This window comes from Rattus norvegicus, chromosome 2 (genome assembly GCF_021556685.1).
Source record: "Rattus norvegicus strain SHRSP/BbbUtx chromosome 2, alternate assembly SHRSP_T2T, whole genome shotgun sequence".
Lineage (NCBI taxonomy): Eukaryota > Metazoa > Chordata > Mammalia > Rodentia > Muridae > Rattus > Rattus norvegicus.
Window position 1 is genome coordinate 80,319,506 of NC_141535.1, and position 19,336 is coordinate 80,338,841.

A 19,336-nucleotide genomic window follows, 5' to 3' on the forward strand; every position below is an offset into this window, starting at 1 on the left:
TAAATATTAAAAAAAAGGGTCTAAAAGCTATGTAGGCCAAGCTGGCACAGAACTCAAGACTTGCATCTCAGCCTCACTTTACTTTCTCCTTACTTCATTCCTTGATAACTGTTTAAATCTCCTTCTATGACTATGTAAGGTACACACTGCAACATCAGCCAGGGAGCTGCACCTCTGTGGAGAGGAGCCATGCCCAACAGGCTAGCTCGTAGCAGGCAGGATGCTACCCTACTCACTGTACTGAAAGCAGTTACAGGCCTTTCTCCAAAGCTCAATGCCCAGGTCATTGCTGTGTACAAAATGGTTTCTGACCAATGGGTTATTTTTGACAGGCATAAAAATCTGCTTTGAAATTTACTTCCTGGCTAGGTGGGGTTTTTTTGTTTTTTGTTTTTTGGTTTTTTTTTGCTTAAGTCTGATGGATACTTGACCTCCTGTGATCCATGTCAAAGGAAGAACCAGTGGATATTAAAGTATCACCATGAACAACGTTGGGAAAGATAACTTGGGGTTACTGTAAAGTTCTGGAAATGGTCAACAGTCATCTTCCACTGAGTGACTTGGGAGGGACAAACTGGACTTTCATTTCCTTTTATCTGCCCTTTAATGTAAAATAGTATTTTCTTTTCTTTTAAAATCTAGGTCAGCTTAAAAACCTGTGGCATCAACTTTGAGAATACCTTTTAAAACTTCTTAATAATTTAATAATTGCCATAATAATAATAAATGTAGGGAATAATAGCACAACCACCCCCACTATGAAATAAGAAGTCTAATAATTTTCTGTAGTAAGAATTCTCAAAGGACTAAATATTCTAGGACTCGAAGGCCCCTCTATGGGAAAAAGATGCTGGGTCTCAAGATCCACTCTTCTGCTCGCTGAAATGCCTGGGGTGCCCAGCGTCGCCCCCCAGAGAGCCCATCCCCAGTGCTCCTGCTTTTCAGTTGAAGATGACCAAGTTCATGGAGATGAGGTAATTTGCACATGGGCCAGAGCTCCCCAGTGGTCCAGACTTTGCCTCAGACTTTGACATTACCAATTGTTTTTCCTGCATCAGTTATTTTTAATCAAGTGAGCTCACACCTCATCTACCTCCATCTTCCCACCACAGGGACGCTGCTGCCCAGTGTCCCTGATGGGCAGATGGAGGTCACCAACCTTCACACCGTGAGGGCATCACCTCTCAAGAAAGGCCACCCTGGGACAAATGTAATTAACACAGATATGATGAAAAACAAACACTGCCCAGTGCCAGTGACTTAAAATATGGATGATCGCTTTGTGAATGGAAACTTTCATATGTTACAGAAACTGTGTTTACAGCAGCAATTCACACGCAGGGTCAATACTCACCTCCTTAAGAGCCCATAAATCAAAGGCAGCTCTGCTCTTTCCCCCTAACCTCCCAAGGACACCCAGAGGCAAGCACCCCTTCACCTAAGATAAGCCTCTTTACTGAGGGACCCTCCTCCAGTTAATCCTTCTTCACTCACATTCACAGTGAAACAGGCCCAGTGGGTCTCGGCTGCTCCCCGACTACACATCTTTCTGCCCACGTTAAAGTGTGGATGTGCACAGAAGGCTGGAGGCAAGGACTGGCAGATATTGAAAGACGACCGGGCCAGGATTGAAATGCTAGCAGAAATCTCCCCTAATAGGAAGATGATAGCCTCGGAGAAATCATTTTGTTGGAAGCACAGTGCTGCCAGATCCCAGGGGAGACAGACAGAGAGCCAGCCAACACTGGCGTTGTGCTATAGGGACAGAGTTACCAGCATCAGGCACGTCCAATTTCCCCACCTGGACTTTCTGTGCCGCTTCCCTCAAACTCGAGAGACCTGTGTGGGGGTCACATTTCCTTTACGTTCTCTATCTTATGGGCAAAGCCAGACGCTAGCACACATGCTCCCTTAATCCAGATGGTGGAGGTTGAAGCATCCATCCCCCACCCAACTTTATCTGACAAGCAGCAGTTCTTAGGAGAATCACAGAATCTAAACCCCAGGGATACGACAATGCTATTTTTTTTCCAGCTATTCTGAAAAACCCCAGAATACATTAAACCCGAAACAGAAACAAAACCAGCGAAGTCACAGAAGGCAGATTGTAGCCTAGATCGCATTAGGCTGTTTGAATGCTGTTTTAGAGAAGAAAAGGCTATCGGCTGCAGTGCGAAGACTTTAGGAACACCCCAGAGCATCTAATGTGCACTGTTCTTGGTCTCGGGCCATGCTTCTAGGGTCTCCCAGAACCATCCCCACCCAGCCCTTTTATAAGGAATGAACGTAATTCCTATCAGAACATGATGTGGGCTCTGCTTTGCTCCTGCTTCACAACACGCATCAACCACTTAAGCAGCCGGCCAGAAGGAAGTGGGTAGAGAAAGACGTGCAGAACGAGCATTTACAAAGCTGTGTACCTAGGTCGAGGATCCAGTACTTGCAGGTGCCTGGCTGTCTGCTGCCGCAGTACGCTGAGCCGACAGAAGAAAGCGAGTCCAGCGTGTCAGCTGGCTTAATTCCGTTCGGCATGATGAGCAGGGATCTAACGGTCCAGAACCCGGGCTGTACCTCTCCTCAAGCAACAGCCAGAGCTCCTCACTCAGCAGCAAAGACAGAGGCTGTGCAGCTCTGACAGCGGCAGCCCATGGCCTGGGCTGAGTGCAGCTCTGTGTTCCTCTGCTGGCTTTTGAGCACTACCTAGCAGTTGGGGCTCACATGTGGGAATAGCAGGCACAGGCTACATCCTACCACACTGACTCTAATTGGAGCTCACGGAAATTCTTAAGGCGCCCTGGGAGCCAGATGTCTCTCTTCTCCTGCACTATCCAGCACTGGATTCCCGTTCTCGGTGAAATGTAAAGTGACAGATGTCCTCCCAGCCCCGGGACTTCTGGACAGCTCCACTGGCTTGGGCTTTGTGTGCATCTGGAGGGAGGTTCTCTCGGAGACCTATAACAAACAGGGCCTCCTGATGAGACTTGAGAAAAAGGGATGTAATGCGGTCTGAGAGCCAATGGGTTACATCACTGGGCTGCAATGCTCCCCTCCACTTATTGAAAACAGCTCCATCCCTCCTCTCAGGAAGCAGCCAGACAAGAGAAAATAAATGTCCTTATATGTGATGTGTAAAGGCATGTTCAGTAAGACGCATGCTAGGCTCTCACTCCTGTCCTCATGGGAAGCTGGGTGCCTTCCGTTGTCTGTACACTTGCCCCTGCCCATTCCCCTGAATCCCCACCCTGTCTCTCACACCCAGGGTCTGAAAAGGGAGTACACCCTCTGAATCATGACGGACCCTTGCTCCTGATGGCACGTGTGTGCCCTCATGTCTTTTGCTTTGGGATCACCTGGAATACTTTCTGTGTTCACATCTGGTGTGCAAGATCTTTTGTTACTGTTGTTTTGTTTGCCTATGACCTGCCTGCATTTATTGTGAAATAAACTTAAAAAATCCTCAAAGAAAGGAAACAAAACATACTTCTGCAAAAAATTACACAACACATCCACAGTATGTAAAGAAAATGCATTCAGAGGCCAACAGCGAACACAAGCTGCCTTTTGTATGTTTTTCCCGTTTTAATTTTATGGCTAGGATTTGGCATTTACAGACTCAAAATTAGCCTCATATTCTTAAAGAGCAAAAAGCAAGACCTGAGGTTTGTTTTCCCTGTGATGGTCCTGTGTGTGACAGATCCAGATGTCATGCTTACATCAGAACCAAGGGAGAGGTGTAACCCTCACACAGCACTCTTTGTACAAGGAGGGGAAAGTTTATTACCAAATAAATAACCCTGTTTGTTGGCAAAATAAGCAGTAAAAATTACAATCTACAGAAATCAAGCTAATTGACACTCTAAAGTTTCATTTACCACCTTTATTACATGGACTTACTTTTGCCCTGTCTAAAAATACCAACTGCCAAGGACAGGCTATTAATTAAAACTAGAGAAGGCGCTGTCAGGACAGTGAATTACCTCATGTGCAGTGTAAGTTCTCTGTGAGGGAGGAAGGGGCTGAAGCTTAAAAGTGAGTGTAGTAATTTTGGCTGCAGAGGTATGGGAACTTTCCCCAGCAACTTATCTCTCTAAATCCCAAGCTCACACATGCTTGGAAGCAGCAGTCCAGCAGGAGGAAAGGCGTACCAGGAGCGGGGAGCAGTCTCAGGGACCGGTCTCACCCCATCTTCCTGGTGTTGGGGAAGCTCGGGGCTTGAGTGGTCCATTTGTAACTGAGCCGTTTACTTAAGTGAGCACAAAGCATCCCGGTAGAGGTTCCACTGACCCAGAATCTACTAAATGGCGGAGTAGGACAAGCAGAAACATGGAGGCCACAAACAGAAGGCACGGAAGAACTACAAGAGGTTTAAGTCCTAAACAAAAGCCGAAACACCTTGAAACAAAACCTGAACTCTCGGGCTTATTATATCTTCCTGCCTCAGGGTCATGAAGGGAAGACCATGGCTCTGTTGTGAGAAGTGGAACACATTTGGCTTAGGACCCAGGGCTCCTTAGCAGGGCAGAGAGGGGGGGGGGAAGGAGAGGGAGGAAGAGAATGAGGGTGCAGATGTGGGTAGCTTAAGAGACCAGCAGTGTCAGAGGTGGCAATGTGGGGTTAACAGAAAGGAAAATGGAGGCCACTAGGACCAGAGAATGGGCAGAGTTACAGTGTTGGATTCCTTCTCACTGGGCATAATCAAGAGCCTGTCTGCAGCTAGACATTATCTGCCACTGAGTAAGGACAAGGCTGGGATCTGGAAGAGCCGGGACTGGGAAGAGTAAGGTGGGGAGATCATTAGAACAGATGGAGGTGGGGTCTGCAAAGAAAGAAAACAGGTTCATCGAGCTGGGTTAGACAAACATTTCAGGCAGGGGGCAGGCAGACAGGGATGCTGTGCAGAAATAACAAGGGAAGTTCTAAAGAAAACATTTGGGGGCATTTTTCATGGTTTTGACATTTTAATTTTATGGCTAGAGACATGATGTAACAGTCCAGAAAGACAGTAGAAAATCACTGTCTAAGGTAGCATCATTCTAAAGACATGAGGACCAAATGCAAAGGATGCTGGGAAGATACAGGTGATGGCTATCAATACAAAGGGTCCCCGACTTGAGCATTATGTATACATGTCAGGATTTGAGGTAAGTGTCCGATGGCAGGAAGGCCTTGGTGAGGCCTGTGCTTCTCCAGCACAGCACAGCACAGCACGGCACTCGGTGTGTTACATAGGACATAAAATACCCTGTGCTACACGATGATGCTAACCACAGGCTAATGAAAGCATCCGGGGTACACTTACAGCGGGCTGTGGCAAATGAGATGCTCACTGGGCTAGATATCGTAAATGCATTCTCAACTTTCAGTATTTTTAACTTGCAACAGTTTTTATTGTGACATGATACTCGTATGTTTACTGGTTATTGGCTCACAAATGCTGCAAGTGAAGTAGAATATTTAAGAAAACTGAGTTTCAGCTCTCGGGATTCTATTTCACAAATGCCCCAGATAAATAATTATAACCTAAAAGAACTGAGAGAGTTATAGGCTAACCTGAGTTCCTCCAGACTTATACAGTGGGGTCTCAGTTTCCAGTGCCCTTGACTAGAACTGTGCTTTAGACAGAGTTCAAAGAGGCAACTGAGTTCACACGGAGTCCTAAGGGTCAAGCATGGTGGTTCATGTCTGACATCCTGTCCTAGGGAGGCTGAGACCGAAAGAATGCCACGAATTCAATGCCCGGTTAACTGCATAGTGTGTTTCAGGATAGCTTGGGCTATCTACATATTATATAGATATACACCTAGATACCCAAATCTATCTATAATGCAACACACACACACACACACACACACACACACACACACACACACACGAGAGAGAGAGAGAGAGAGACAGAGAGAGAGAGAGAGAGAGAGAGAGAGAGAGAGAGCCTAGCTTAGCAAACAATCAAGAACAAAAGGAGCCAGCCTAAACTCTAGGCAGTAGCTGCCATCTTTATAGGAAGGAGACCCGGACAGAGAGTCAGAGTGAGGCTGTGTGCTCACAGTTAACCATGCGTGACAGCCAATGACAGGCCTAGGAAGAAACCGGCCATGTCAATGCCTTCATCCCTAAGACTGAGCCTCCCAAAGACGTTTTCTGCAATAAAACACATCCCCATAGCTTCAATCAGTCAGCGTGTGGTGCTTTGTCAGGCAGCCCTAGCAAGCTAGCAGGGAGGTGAGGCGTGTGCTCAGAGTGGAGCACAGACCCAGTGACAACAGAGATCAGCACAGCAGGGAAGGGCAGACGAAGTAAACCGGCTCCACAACACTTCCTGACTGCACACTGCAAACTGAGACCAAGTGAGAAGAGCACGCGCGCGCACGCGCGTGTGTGTGTGCACGCGTGTGTGTGTGTGTGCGTGTGTGCGCGTGTGCGTGTGTGTGTGTGTGGGGGGGGCTGTCTCTCACCGGAAGACGGGTCTGTGATTCTAAAGTGACGGCTGAGATGCAGACTGAGCATTCTAGCTATGAGGATATCCCACCAGGAGACAACACAAGTTTAATATGGCTGAACCAATGTGGACACTGGGACTCTGGCGCTTGACTGTTAAAGAGAGAAGTTCAAACAGGGACAGGAGGAAGGCTAGGCAGCCATACCAGGTAGAGTGCACGAGTGCACACACACACACACACACACACGAACACTCACAGACACACAGAGATACACAAACACACACACATACATACTCACACTCTCTCTCTCTCTCTCTCTCTCACACACACACACACACACTCACACACACACACACACACACAGGGGTGTGTGTGTGAGATAATGGCTCCACTGTGCAGAGCTTCTGCAGTAGGAGGGGTCAGGACAGCTCCTTGTGGAAATGGGTGACCTCAGGATGGTGGCCTCACAAACACATACTTCTGTCATACAGATGAGGCACATGGGAGGAACCTGGGAACGGCTCCCTAATGCTAGAATTCTGTTGGGAAATGGGTGAGTCCTGGCCTAGTGAATGATGTCAGGACACTGAGTAATAGGTAACTAACTAAATGAATTGTGATAAGTGATAGCGTTTCCTTACAGAGAAAAAGACAACGCCCCTAGGCGATCTGTGCATGAATCACTGCTGTAGGCAGAGCTACTGACAGGTGCCAAAAGCAGCAGAAGAGCAGGACCAGAAGGAATGTTTGCATAGTTTATAAAAATATATCGTCGCGTGGCATTGACTAATTACCATCAGAACGCCAGCAACTAGGGCGGCGAGGAGGTACTACAGCCAAGGCTTACACAGTGCTGAGGGGCAGCTCACAGCAAGGCTCGGCGGGCCTCTCCCATGGTCCCCTGCTCCTGCCAAAATGGTCCAGATACATTAACTCTAACAAAAACAGCAAGTAAATTCCAAGTAGGGCATCCTACAACATAGAGAGCCAGTATGCCCAGGCTGTCGTTTGAGCTAGGATGTGTGTTATGTTTTGTATTGTGCATTGTTACGGTGATGCTACTGAGGGCAGGGCACACAGAACACAGAATACTACTTCTGCAGCTTTTCCAGAAGCTAAAAAGTTAGTGAAAATAGCTAAAGAAACAGAGACATGAAGAAGTTTTCAAAAAGGGCAGGTGAGGTCATAGTCTTATTTTCTGGGGTCTGAGCACCCGGCCCTGGGACAACAGTGCTGGCTCTCTGGAAGAACACACTTCAGTTCCTTGTGTCATCTCTGTGGCCCCCATTCTCTCTTGGTGTTTCCGCTCTGCACAATATGCCCACAGTGCTGGCCTCAAGCACAGCTGTGGCTCCTGATGCTGTCTCTCAGGTTCCACGCACAAAGATACTCCTGTCCCGAGGGGCCTGCTCCTGTATCTTTACCCCAAGATAATAACTCCTGCCCTGGGGGGCCGGAATGACAGAACCCCGCTTCTTAGGGCCCCATTCACATGTGAGTCCCCACTGCTCTCTGTACAGCGGGCAGTCTACAAAAGCACCTTTATGGGGCATTCAAACCCTGCAACAGAGAGCCAGGAAACCCAATAGGCCTTTGCCTTGCTTTATTTACTCTCTTTTCAGAAAAGATGTGAGCTCTCCTTTCTTCAACGGATTCCTGTTTTTTATGTTGAATCATCCTGTGACATTCTCTGATGCCTCAGTATGGTGTGGTATTTGCTGAACTGCAAGACAACAGCCTCTAAAAACAGAAATGAAAATGGATGACCCCCGCCCCAATCAGAGCAATGTAGTTGGCTAGCCTTAACTAACCAACAGATGTTTCTGATACTGTTTGGTGACATCCAGAGTGTTGCACATTACAGGACAGGACCTGAAGGTGAATCTTCTCTACCTCTTTCAAGGAAGAAGGAGGGAGACCACGTCATGTGGCTTCTGAACAGGGCAGGTTCTCTAACACATACAGAAAGCACGGTCCCCTAGCCACACAGTCATGAATGGCCTGTGAGTAGACCCTGTGACTGCAGTAGGACAGGAAAGAAGATGTATAGATGGAAGATAAACGCTCCCCACAAGGGGCTGCTTTAGGTAGGGTCAGGTTTTGAGAATGGTCATGCCAGAATTCTGCCAACTGACCTTTGGTGGGAGGTTGTGGGAGGGTCCCACCTTTCAGGGACCATGGGCATAGTGAACCTTACACAGCAGCTTTTGGAATAAGCTTTGGCTTCAGCTGTCTCCGTGGATTAAAGTTCATTGTGGTGGTCCATCAAGGAGATGTTTCCTGCTCTTAAAAACCTATTCTATATCAAGGGCTAAGGCTGTTTATGCTAGTTAACTTCTGTGTGCTTCCATTTCATACACACACATGCACACCTCCTCACATACACAAATGCACCCACACACATACAGTGTACATGCCCATATATCCCCCACCTGCACACACACACACACACACACACACACACAGACACCATGCATGCACATACCACACACACACACACACACACACACACCTACACACATAGACACCATGCATGCACATACCACACACACACACCCCTACACAACAAACACACACACACACACACACACACACACCCACCCACACACACACACACACACACACACACACACACACACACACACACACACCAGCCAGAGAGGGCGAAGTGTAAAGCTGTGTAATGCTGACACACTTTAAATCCTCAGTTTGTCCATTCTGTTTTTATTGAAAGGTGTCTCTCCCCAAATTCTTATGCTCAGAACATTTTCCTGTCAAGTGTGTGCTCCGCTCCGTAACAGACACATCCTGCTAAGTCTGGAGCACTCTCCAGCCACATGTCCCTAAGCAAACCTGGTGAAGGCTCAGTGTCCACCTAGTCTCAGACCAACTTCTCTTATGGCTTTAGTGACACCTTGCCTTTTTTTCTAGAGAGAAAAAAAAAATGATTCACCCACCCTTTAGATATTAAACAGCTCAGAAATAAAACACAAGAAAGCATATACTTGGTCCATTTCTACAGCATGATTTGCCACATGGGTAAGTGTCTTTCCCTCCCTTTCATTTAGTTCACACTCGTGGTGTTTATTTAGCAAATATAAATGAATTTGTACCTATCCAGTACCCCTCCCCAGCATGGACTCCTCTGTAGCTGGATTCCATGTCTGTATAACACAGAGACTTGCTCCTCACCCTATCTTTGTCATGAGTGTATAATACTCTAAGGACATACAAGCAGAACTCATTGAGTACTGTAGCTCATGGGGATCTTGCGTGTATCAGTAACTTAGCATGTGGGTCACTGGATTCATGGGAACATATATTTATAGCTTGTAGAAATAGAATTGACGGACTCAAGGGAAAATCAAATTTTGGAGAATAATACGTGAATGATTCATAAGTTAATCAAGCAATTAAACATCTCAATAAGACTTGCCATACAGTGATGCTTGCATAAATATAATTTTTATTACCAAGACCCATAGGACTTGATGTGTACTAAGCCCCTTAAATTCTCTAACTTCATTTTACCGACCTGGTGGGGGAATCACTTTTAAAAACCAGTCCTTTGGATTCAATCTTGAGTCTGTCCCTGTACCTATCATGTTGACTTCTGAGAGAGATTTTCCTATAGAGCAGACATATATTTGTTAATCTCTCCAAATGCTTACATTTTGATTGCATGTTTAGTGGAAGAGGTGTATATTAGGAGTCTTCCACTCAGAGCAAACAGAGGCTGTTTACAGAGTGGAGATGGCTTGCCTGCTCTCAGCACATGTTGAAAAATCAGCTTGGGTCTCTTCCTCCAAACAGTACAAAGTTATGAGTCTTTTTAAGTTATGAACGTTCATGCCTTAGGAAGCTTACAAGTCAAACCACTTTGTCAGACAGCTCCTCTGTGACCTCAACAGTTTCCTGTCTCCTTTGGAGTCTCTTAGCTTCCTGCAGGATTCACATTTTACAACGAATCCTGTCAAGACAACGTAAAGCGCTCTCCCTTGTACACCATGATTACTACTGACGAATTCTGGAGGGGACATAAGAGGTATGGAAGGCTGAGTTCAAAGTGCAGACTTTTGCCCTCTGCTCCTCCTGTGTCCTGTGTGGGAGTCTGCAGAGATCTTTCTGGGCATAGCCATCACACTGCAGGCTGATCGGTCTGTCGTGTGCCGAGCAGCCTCACAGAGGGCTGATCAGCAGATTTTGGGACACTCCAGACAGCATGGTCACTCCACATGGCTGACTACTCAAGGTCATGATTTTCCTAAAACTTTCAAATGAAGCAGAGGACAGGGACAGAGGGTGTTTATTATCTGAAGGGCCCTTCAGACAGGCTCGCTTCCCCGCCTGCACTGTGAGCAGCTCTGGAACTCTTCATTCTGCGTGGTCTGGAAATAGCTCTGTGCTTGTCTCCCCCTCTCCTTTCCCTGTGCTTCTCCATGAACGCAGAACTCTGAATTTACTAGGAACAAACGTTGTGGCTTTGTCCTCTGACATAGGTTCTTTTTCTTATAGTTCAAAAATAAATTAATTTCAGCTGCGTTACCCATTCTCTGTGTATCTTAGCCGACAGTGAGCACCACAGCCATCCGAATTCTGTGCGTCATGGAAGTCTCCTAGTCTGCCAGGCACACCTCCTGAAGCCTGAGTATTGTTGACTCAGGGCCATGACCGGCAGAGCTGCACCAGGAATCAAGGGCAAGCCTGAGGGAACAGAACAGGCTCTCTCCACGCAGCCTCACTCACCTGACACAACCTGAAGAGAACTGCCCTGCACGTAGAGAGCTCCCATTGTACACACCTTCTGGTTCTGACAGTTCTCACTCTCCAGGATGAATGCACTGAAGGAGGAGGCCTCAGCTGACTGTCTGTACTCTGGTGTCTAAGCAATGTTGGTTTTAAAGTCTACCTGCCAGAGCCTGAGAGGTGGGAGAAGTTTCAAGGACCCATCCCCCCACAGCCCTGTTGGCCTGTTTCCCATCCCCTGCTGTGCTTGCTTACCAGTTTCGCTTTGTTTGCCCTAACCCAGCACCTATGGATTATTGGTTGGCTTGTTTTTAAGGCAGGGTATTTATTGTAAGGTAGGCCAAGTTGGACTTGAATTCACAATCCTATCTCTGCCTCCTGAGTGCTGGGATTGCAGGCGTGCATCACTGCCGTTTAGAACAGGTGTGGGAAGACGGTGTCTCACTCGCTGTTTATGCCTTGGCAATATCTCTCATCTTGTGATGACCTAACATGGATGCCCGCTCTTGGCTTGTTCCTGTTTTGAGAAATCCTTAATGTAAAGCTGGAACGGGGAAATGCTCCCAACATGAGGCACTCTGCAGAATAATAGCGGCCTGTGTGGCTCCGTAATTATACGCTCTGCAGAAAGCACTTCTTAATCACGGGTCTGGGATTCATTACTTGGTCTTGGATATGCAGTGCCCAGGAGAGGGGTGATGTTTTTAATTCTTGGTGCGACTCCATGTTCTTGAGTTTTTCTTCCCACAGGGATTTACATTAGCAGCTGTTCAAACAGAATAAAACAGCGCTTTCCAAGTGAATTAAAAAGCCGCACACAGATCCTCCATTGTATGTGTTTTTAAGAACACGTGGGCAGGTATGGGTTTGAAACGCCTTAGTGAGCCTGGGGTGTTCTCTGGTGGCAGGGTCCCTGTGGTATGACGCAAATGCGCAAACACACTGGAACTGCTTGTTAATATCACTAAAGACTTTGATACCCTACACTTTTTGGGACTGTTTTAGGTCATTTAAAAGTCAAGAGTTATTTCAGTCTCATCTGAGACGGGCAGCTTAGGAGTCATCTGCTGGGGGAGTGAATGGAAGAAAATCCTAAGAGATGCTTTAGGAGGAAAGCCTGAGCATCAGGCTTGTTGGTGGCCATAGGTCCCCGTCTTTGTTTGAGGGGCTGCTCCCAGGATGAGGAATTTTGGAGTAGGGGTGTACTGTAAGTCATCCTTAGGTCAGAGCAGGCTCCAAAAATGGATTTGCGCTTGGTGTCCATGGTGTAGCCTGGCCTGGCCACTGAGGTCCCTGGTGCTGGAATCTACATCTTGAACTTTCTATCCAAGGAGAAGCGGAGGATGAGGCTGGACTGCCCTGAAGGCTGGGAATGAGGTTTGGATGAGGTATGGTAATCATTGCTATTGTTTGGTCTCCAAGGGAAAAACACCCGGGCCTACCCTATGTTTTGGGGTCAGCTAGGACTATGGGATACCTGGGTGTGACTTCTTAAGTGTAAACATACCTGGTGACATTATGAAGTTCCCATCCCCATCTGTAGACCTCAGGGAAGGTCATGTCCCTTGTCTCATCTGCACAACATGGAGGAGGGACATATGGGAGTGAGGGGGAGACCTGGCCTCATCCTAAACCCACAGGGAACACAAGTTGTCAGGCACAGCCGTGACCTCACCTGCCCAGACATTAGGGATGAGCTGAGGAAAGTATCCATGGAGGGAGGATAAGCCCTCTATACACTATAATTTGCACCCGGTGTAAACACATGCTTACTTTGTATTGACAGAGCAGTTATAGATGTGGTCATGATCAGAGTGAGCTGCAGAGCTCACAGATTCCAGCTCAGGCCATGGCCATCCATCCTTCCATCTTGGGAAATTACAAGTCATTTCAGGAGTAGCCTTTGGCACAACAGTATTTATTTCTTTGAATTTCTAGTGATGGCCCTAGAAAATAAGTCTATAAAGTTACAAATAAATCTATTAATGTTACAAAGATAGAACAGGATTGCATAGTGCAGTTACGAGTGAGGAACACTTGCTTTTCTCTACCTTGCCAAGTCCTTAATTCAGTTGGGGAATCCTCAACATACTCCTCTGTGACCAGGCACACACGTGCCCATTTTCTGTGGGTGGCTACCTTTCAGTGCGGATACACAGGGAGTTTCTCTGCTCTTTTTTTTTTAATCAGCCCACGGTTTTATAGTTCCGTCTGCTGTAATGTTTGCACGCTTAGCCTGACACACACAGCCATCACTCACTGAAATCTGTTTAAAGATCTTCCAGTGAGTTCTTTGACAGTGAGTTCCCTGTCTTCCATCACTGGAGCTTTTAAGATGGTGCTGGTTCTTTCCAGGTTGCCCTGATGTGGGGAGACACTTGTGAGCTAGATCAAGAATGATTCTGTTGAGCCTCCCTTCCACATAACCACTGCACGGATGGCTTTCTTCCTTAGGGTTTTTCTAAAGGTTTTTGATTGGTGAGACAGGCAGAGATGTTTGGGGGTGGGCGGGGGAAGGCTGTCCCACAGGAACAGGGGGAGAGAGAGAGAGAGAGAGAGACAGACAGACAGACAGACAGACAGAGACAGAGAGAGCCTGCGTGCATGCATATTGAAAATATACAGGTTTGGGGGACTGGAAAAGAGGAGTTTTATTCTGTAGTCAACAGAACACTACTGAATTTCAACAAGAGCTGTGTGATGGGGTAAAGTGGGTGGACAAGCAGCAGCTAGGCTGGAGGGTGAGGTGGCAAGAGGTCATAGCAGAGAAGGAGAAAAGAGAATCCATTTGAAATACATTACTGACACAGAACCAACAAGGCAGATATGACATTCTCCAGAAGCTGAAGATGGATAATGTAACTCTGTTTATTCCTATGGCTGCAGCAACATAGCTTACAGGGGTATTTAACAGCAGCACGAGTCCATGACCAAGGCGCTAGCAGACTCAGTGTTTGTAAGGTGTGTCTCTCAGGGATGAGGCCAGTTTCTCATGTGGTGAAAGGACAAAGGGTCCCTAGGTCCTTCATAAGGACACTGATTCTGCTCCTGAGAGCCCTGCCCTAGCCTACCTGTAAAGACCAACATGATGGGGATTAGATTGCAACACAAGCCTGAGGGAAGACACTGTTTAGTAGCTTGCTGTGCGGTAATTCCTCTTCTAGACTAACACCCACAATCCCACAGCAGGGACTTAAGGAGGTATCTGGATGCCCTGTGGGCAGCAAGTATCCATCAAAGTGATGTATATGTATACAGAGTACAGTAGACCAGCTATAAGGAAGGATGCTCAGAGACGTGATGGAAGAGGATAAACCCTGAGTGCATTGTACTAAATAAAGTAAGCCAGTCCCTCCAAAACAGAATGTGACAGGTGGTTGCCAGGAACTGGGAGGAAGGGCAAACGGTTCGGGGTGTGAGGGGTATGGTGAATCCGGTTTGTAAGATGAAAGGCATTATGGAGTGATGTTGGTTTAGAGCATAGGTTGTGAAGACTCTCTTATATAGAACTATAGGCTCAAAAATGACTCCAGGGTCATGGTAGCATCACCCATTTACTATAGAGCTTGTAGGGCATGGTGAAGACAGTTGCCAGGTGCGTGGCCATGTTACCTGTTAACAAATGGACTGGGTAAGGGAACCTGGTTAGTTTCCTTTAAAAAAGCTGGTCTGAAAACAAACTGGTGAAACCATCTAACAGAGAGAGGACAGAAAAGAAAAGCTGAGCTGAGCTGAAACCCCGAGAGAGGAGAGAACATGGTCCAGGTTAAACCTGTCGAACAACTGACATTTCAGGGAACTTCAAATGCAAGGGAACTTCCTTACTTTTAATACAAAGGGAAGAAAAGGCTGCCATTAGGTGAGGATCCTGTGCTTGCTTGCCAGTGTGAACCTTCCCACGTCTCCACAGGTTCAGTGGTTAAGCCCAAAGCCACAGACAGCTCTTCTTGGTGTATGATTTGCTGTGGTGACGGGTAGATACTGAGTTTCACCTGCTAGTTTTGGGCCTCAGTCACCAGACAAAAGATTTTTTTCTCTTGTTTGTGTTCCTTATTTTTCTCATCCAAAGGAGAAGAAAAAAAAGCTATAATTATAAACACCGTAAGTGTAGCTGCTTTATCTAAGTAGATGGGTTTTTTTTTCCTAGACACATCAAAGCACTAGCAAAGAGCCCACCTGTCATCTCATTATGGGCTGGCATAAGGAGAAGATGTAAACTTAAATTAGTTTTACTCAAAGAAACTTTCTAAGGAATAGAAACTTAGGATGGCAGGAGCTGGTAAGAATGTTAAGCCCTAGCCTACACATGCAAAATCAGCAGGAAGAGAGGTGGTCAGCGCTCAGGGATCCTGACCGGAAGGGGCAGCTGTGAGCACTCCCCACAATGGTCAGAACCACAAGGCTACCTCAGCACCAGACCTACAAGCCCTGCTTTGCTGAAATGGTTGGGCGCGGCTAATAATGTTATTGTCTCAGGGCTGTAGGGACAAGCAGGACAACAGGGGTTCATGACAACAGGCTGTCTGTCCAGGTGATCTTCCAGATGCCGTATACTGGTGAACACCAGGGAAGGATATCCCAAGAGTACTCTAAGACAAATTCACATTTTATCAGGATACACTACTAAAACTAACACTGAAAGAACAGCGACCGACTCACGCTCTGCTCGGCAGACATCTAGCCAGCTGCAAGTAGCTTGCCTAGCTCAGGGCATGTTTTCCTCAACGTCCTCAGTTTTGCAAACTTTGCCTTGGGCTACTGCAGCCACTGAGTGGCCCTCTGGAATGTTCTTGGTATTGAAAAAAATGAAAGTGCTTCTGGGGGTTGAGGGTTGGGCCTATACTCTCTGGTACCCAGGAAGCTGAGGACGGAGGATGGCCTGTCTGTGTTACCAGTAAAGCTGAGTGACATGAGAAATGCCAGGGCACTAGACAGAGAGAAAGGCCCTGTCCCTGTTTCAAAATAAAAAGCAAAACAGTGCACTGTGGTAGTGGTCGAGAGCTTGCCTAGCACTCTCCAGATCCTGTCTTCAAGTCTTAGGACCACATAAAATGAATACATATATACGTACGTACGTATGTACAAGAACGCTAACAGCACAGATGGACCTATCACAGGCATACATGATGTTCTGACATGGTCTTCTAGGAAATACAGACATTTCTGATACTCCTGTTTCCTCATGTAATGAGGTAGATAAAAGCTTTACAAGTCCAGACACTGGGAGGAAACATCACCTGGCTCTACTGGAGTTTAGCAGAGATTACCTGACATCTACTTCCAGCCAGTCAAAGCCTGTTCCCAAGGGCATAAGGCCACTGGCGGCTCTCAGTGGAGGTGCATGCTTCGAGCTAAGGCAGGGCCCTCTGCAGGGAGGCCAGGCCTAGATTCTGAAGTCACAGCCGACAGTACAGACCACAGACAGAAGACTGGTCAAGCGGGGATTTGCCGAAGCCACGTTCTATTTTAGTACAAGCACTGTCTGCCGAGTCAGTGACTAAGCTGCTGTGATTAAGAAGAATGACAGCCAGACTAGGGTAGTGTCAGCACCCCAGGCAATCTGTCTGCCGGCAGAGGACAGCAGAAACAAAGTCTTCCAGAATAATCTTCCTCCACACAAGGGAAAGCTCTCTCTGAGGTGTAATGTTCAAGGCTGAGTCTAGTTTCACACTCAAAAACATGTTGAACTGTAAGCTGTGTGACTCAGTTTCCTTTTGAGTTGATTTTACGTGAGCTGCATCTTTGTCCTCCTGAAATCACCATATAAACACATATGTCCTGACACAGGACACCTGGTCCTCACAAATCACACGTATCCTCCCTGTCCAACCCAGGCCCAGGGCCACCAAGAGAGCCTGGGCTCCACTCACGGCGAGCATGGAGACCTGTCTAGTTGACATGAGCGCTCACACGGATCCTGTAAGCAGCTCGTTCTTCACAAGCAACCGGACAGTTAGCCCTAATGGCTGTCGATCTATGCACTTACAGAGTATGGAAATCTAAGCTGTTTGAACAGGGTGTTATGAGAAAAGCTGCCAAGACGGAACTGAGAGGCGATGTACTCCAGTCCTTCCTCCTTCTGGACGGGCAGAGCACTAAGGTCCTGGACTGCTACGACATTGTTTACGGACTACTGACCAAGATACATACATAATGGCCGTGTCTTTGTGCTCAGGACTTCTGTGGGGTACAGCATGGAAGCCAACTTGCTTATCTGACTTTGCCAAGAGGTCTGACCCAGTCACAGACTGAGTTTTGTGGGAGAGCACTGGCTTGTGGCTTACCTTCCTCACTGCTGCCCCCGACAAGCCCAGAGCTCTCACAAGGAAATGAGGCTCACATCAGGTACCAGGTGAGAATACACCGCACAGTAGGTCCAGCAGCCCAGCACACACCGATATCTTACCGATTACAGCGCCCCCTTCTCTCCTCACAGCGGGTAGGAGGATGAGCTATAGGCTGATCAGAGGCAGATCAAGACACCGTGCTTCCCGAGATGGCAGAGGCCTCTAGAGGGCACGTATCCTTTCTGGGTGAGATTCTAACTCCATACCCCGTTGTTGCCTGGACTTTCTGACAATGGCATCTGGTCTGCTGGGTGGAAACTGGTCAAGGCGACATTTCCTGGGCTTGACCTCAGTAGAGGTCTGTCAGAAGCCTGCTGAAAAACCTGAAGGTGGGTTCTCCTCCCCTCAACACTGCTCTGTTGATGCGCAAACCCTGACACCAAGGGAGCAGACAGCCTTCAGTTTTCTTGTAAGAAAATTAAAACAAATCAGGATAAAACTGAAAACAGAGCCCTTGCCACCCGCTGTGCTCAAAGCAGGTACAGGTAGCTGTAAGGATAGGGTGTTGGAGGCCTGGGAGTGGGAGGGACGACATTCAGAGATGAGACAACAGTGAACGCATTCAGGCAGAAAAACAAAACAGACTCTTATAAATAGCAAAACCCAACATTCACTGGAGTTCCCAGGACAAAGTCGAGTGTGACTTTGTGTGTGTCGAGTGTGAGAGGAGGAAGAGTTCCTCCTCTCAGCTAAGCTGCACTTGTGGGTACCAAGAGAGGCCAAACAAACACAATCTTTCAGCACAAGAGCTGTGTGCACCATGTTCAAGTTCACCAGGGCTTCTCAGGAGGACAGAGACACTTTATTTCCAACTCAAGCTCAAGGGCTAAAATGGATCAGGTAACCCAGGCCAGCCGTGGGCCAGGAAGGTGGAGTTCAGCGCTGGGGGACTTCTCTCTGAGCTCTAGCTCCCGGTCACAGAAAGACCTACACTGCTCTAAACCTGCAGTCTCCAGAGATGAAAGGAGGTGCTTGGCCTTTCCTGGTCTCGTCTATCCTGTGCCTCACTAAGTGTCAGTGTGCTCACATGCTGGCCCTGGGACTCAGAGCTCGGCTGTAAAGAATTAGCTGGGCTAGCTGGAGGCCAGGCCCTGTTAAAATGTCATTCAGCTGAGGGAATTGAGCCACCATGTCTAGAAGACAGTACCAGACTGTCAGGATGACTGTGGGGAGACCATGGAGAAAGCTGCAAGAATATTTTACAGTTAGAAGAGAAAGTGACTGTGGCAAAGTGGAGTGATGTTCTCTCAGAAAGATAAAACTGTCTATGTTTCCTAACACTGGAAGAACTATCAGTCTTCCATATTGTACAACAAGCTGACAGGGCCATGCTGCCCACTGCATCCACAGGGCAGGACGTCTCCAGAAACTTAAAACTAAGATGAATAAGAAGGCTAGCCTCCCACACAGGCACCCAGCATGAGCTGAGTCTGTCGGATGAACTTTCTACTCGGCATACTGGAGAATGTAAAAAGAAATGCTAATTTAAACAACAGTTTGTTTACCCCCACCCCCAGCCATAGGAACACGTCATTTCAACATGTACAGAGGATCCAATCGAGACACAGTATCTTTTCCACAAACCCTAGTGTGCTTTCCCACTCTTACACACTCAGCAGCCTTCGGCCCTGAAGCCTCCATGGTGAGCATCTGGGGTAAGGACTTTTTTGGTCTCCATAGGAATGCTGACACCACAGAAGGGCAGTTCTGCTCTGACACTTTGGAGGAGTTGTCAGGGAATACTGCATGCTCTCCAAATTTAAAGCAGGTCTTCAAAAGCAGCCTTTCAGCTGAGGAACGCGGAAG

General features: G+C 47.4%; 1 protein-coding gene across 4 annotated transcripts in view; it reads right to left on the minus strand.

Annotated features, from left to right (window-relative positions):
• Trio (trio Rho guanine nucleotide exchange factor) overlaps positions 1–19,336 on the minus strand; it is a 295,435-nt gene that overhangs the window by 53,761 nt on the left and 222,338 nt on the right.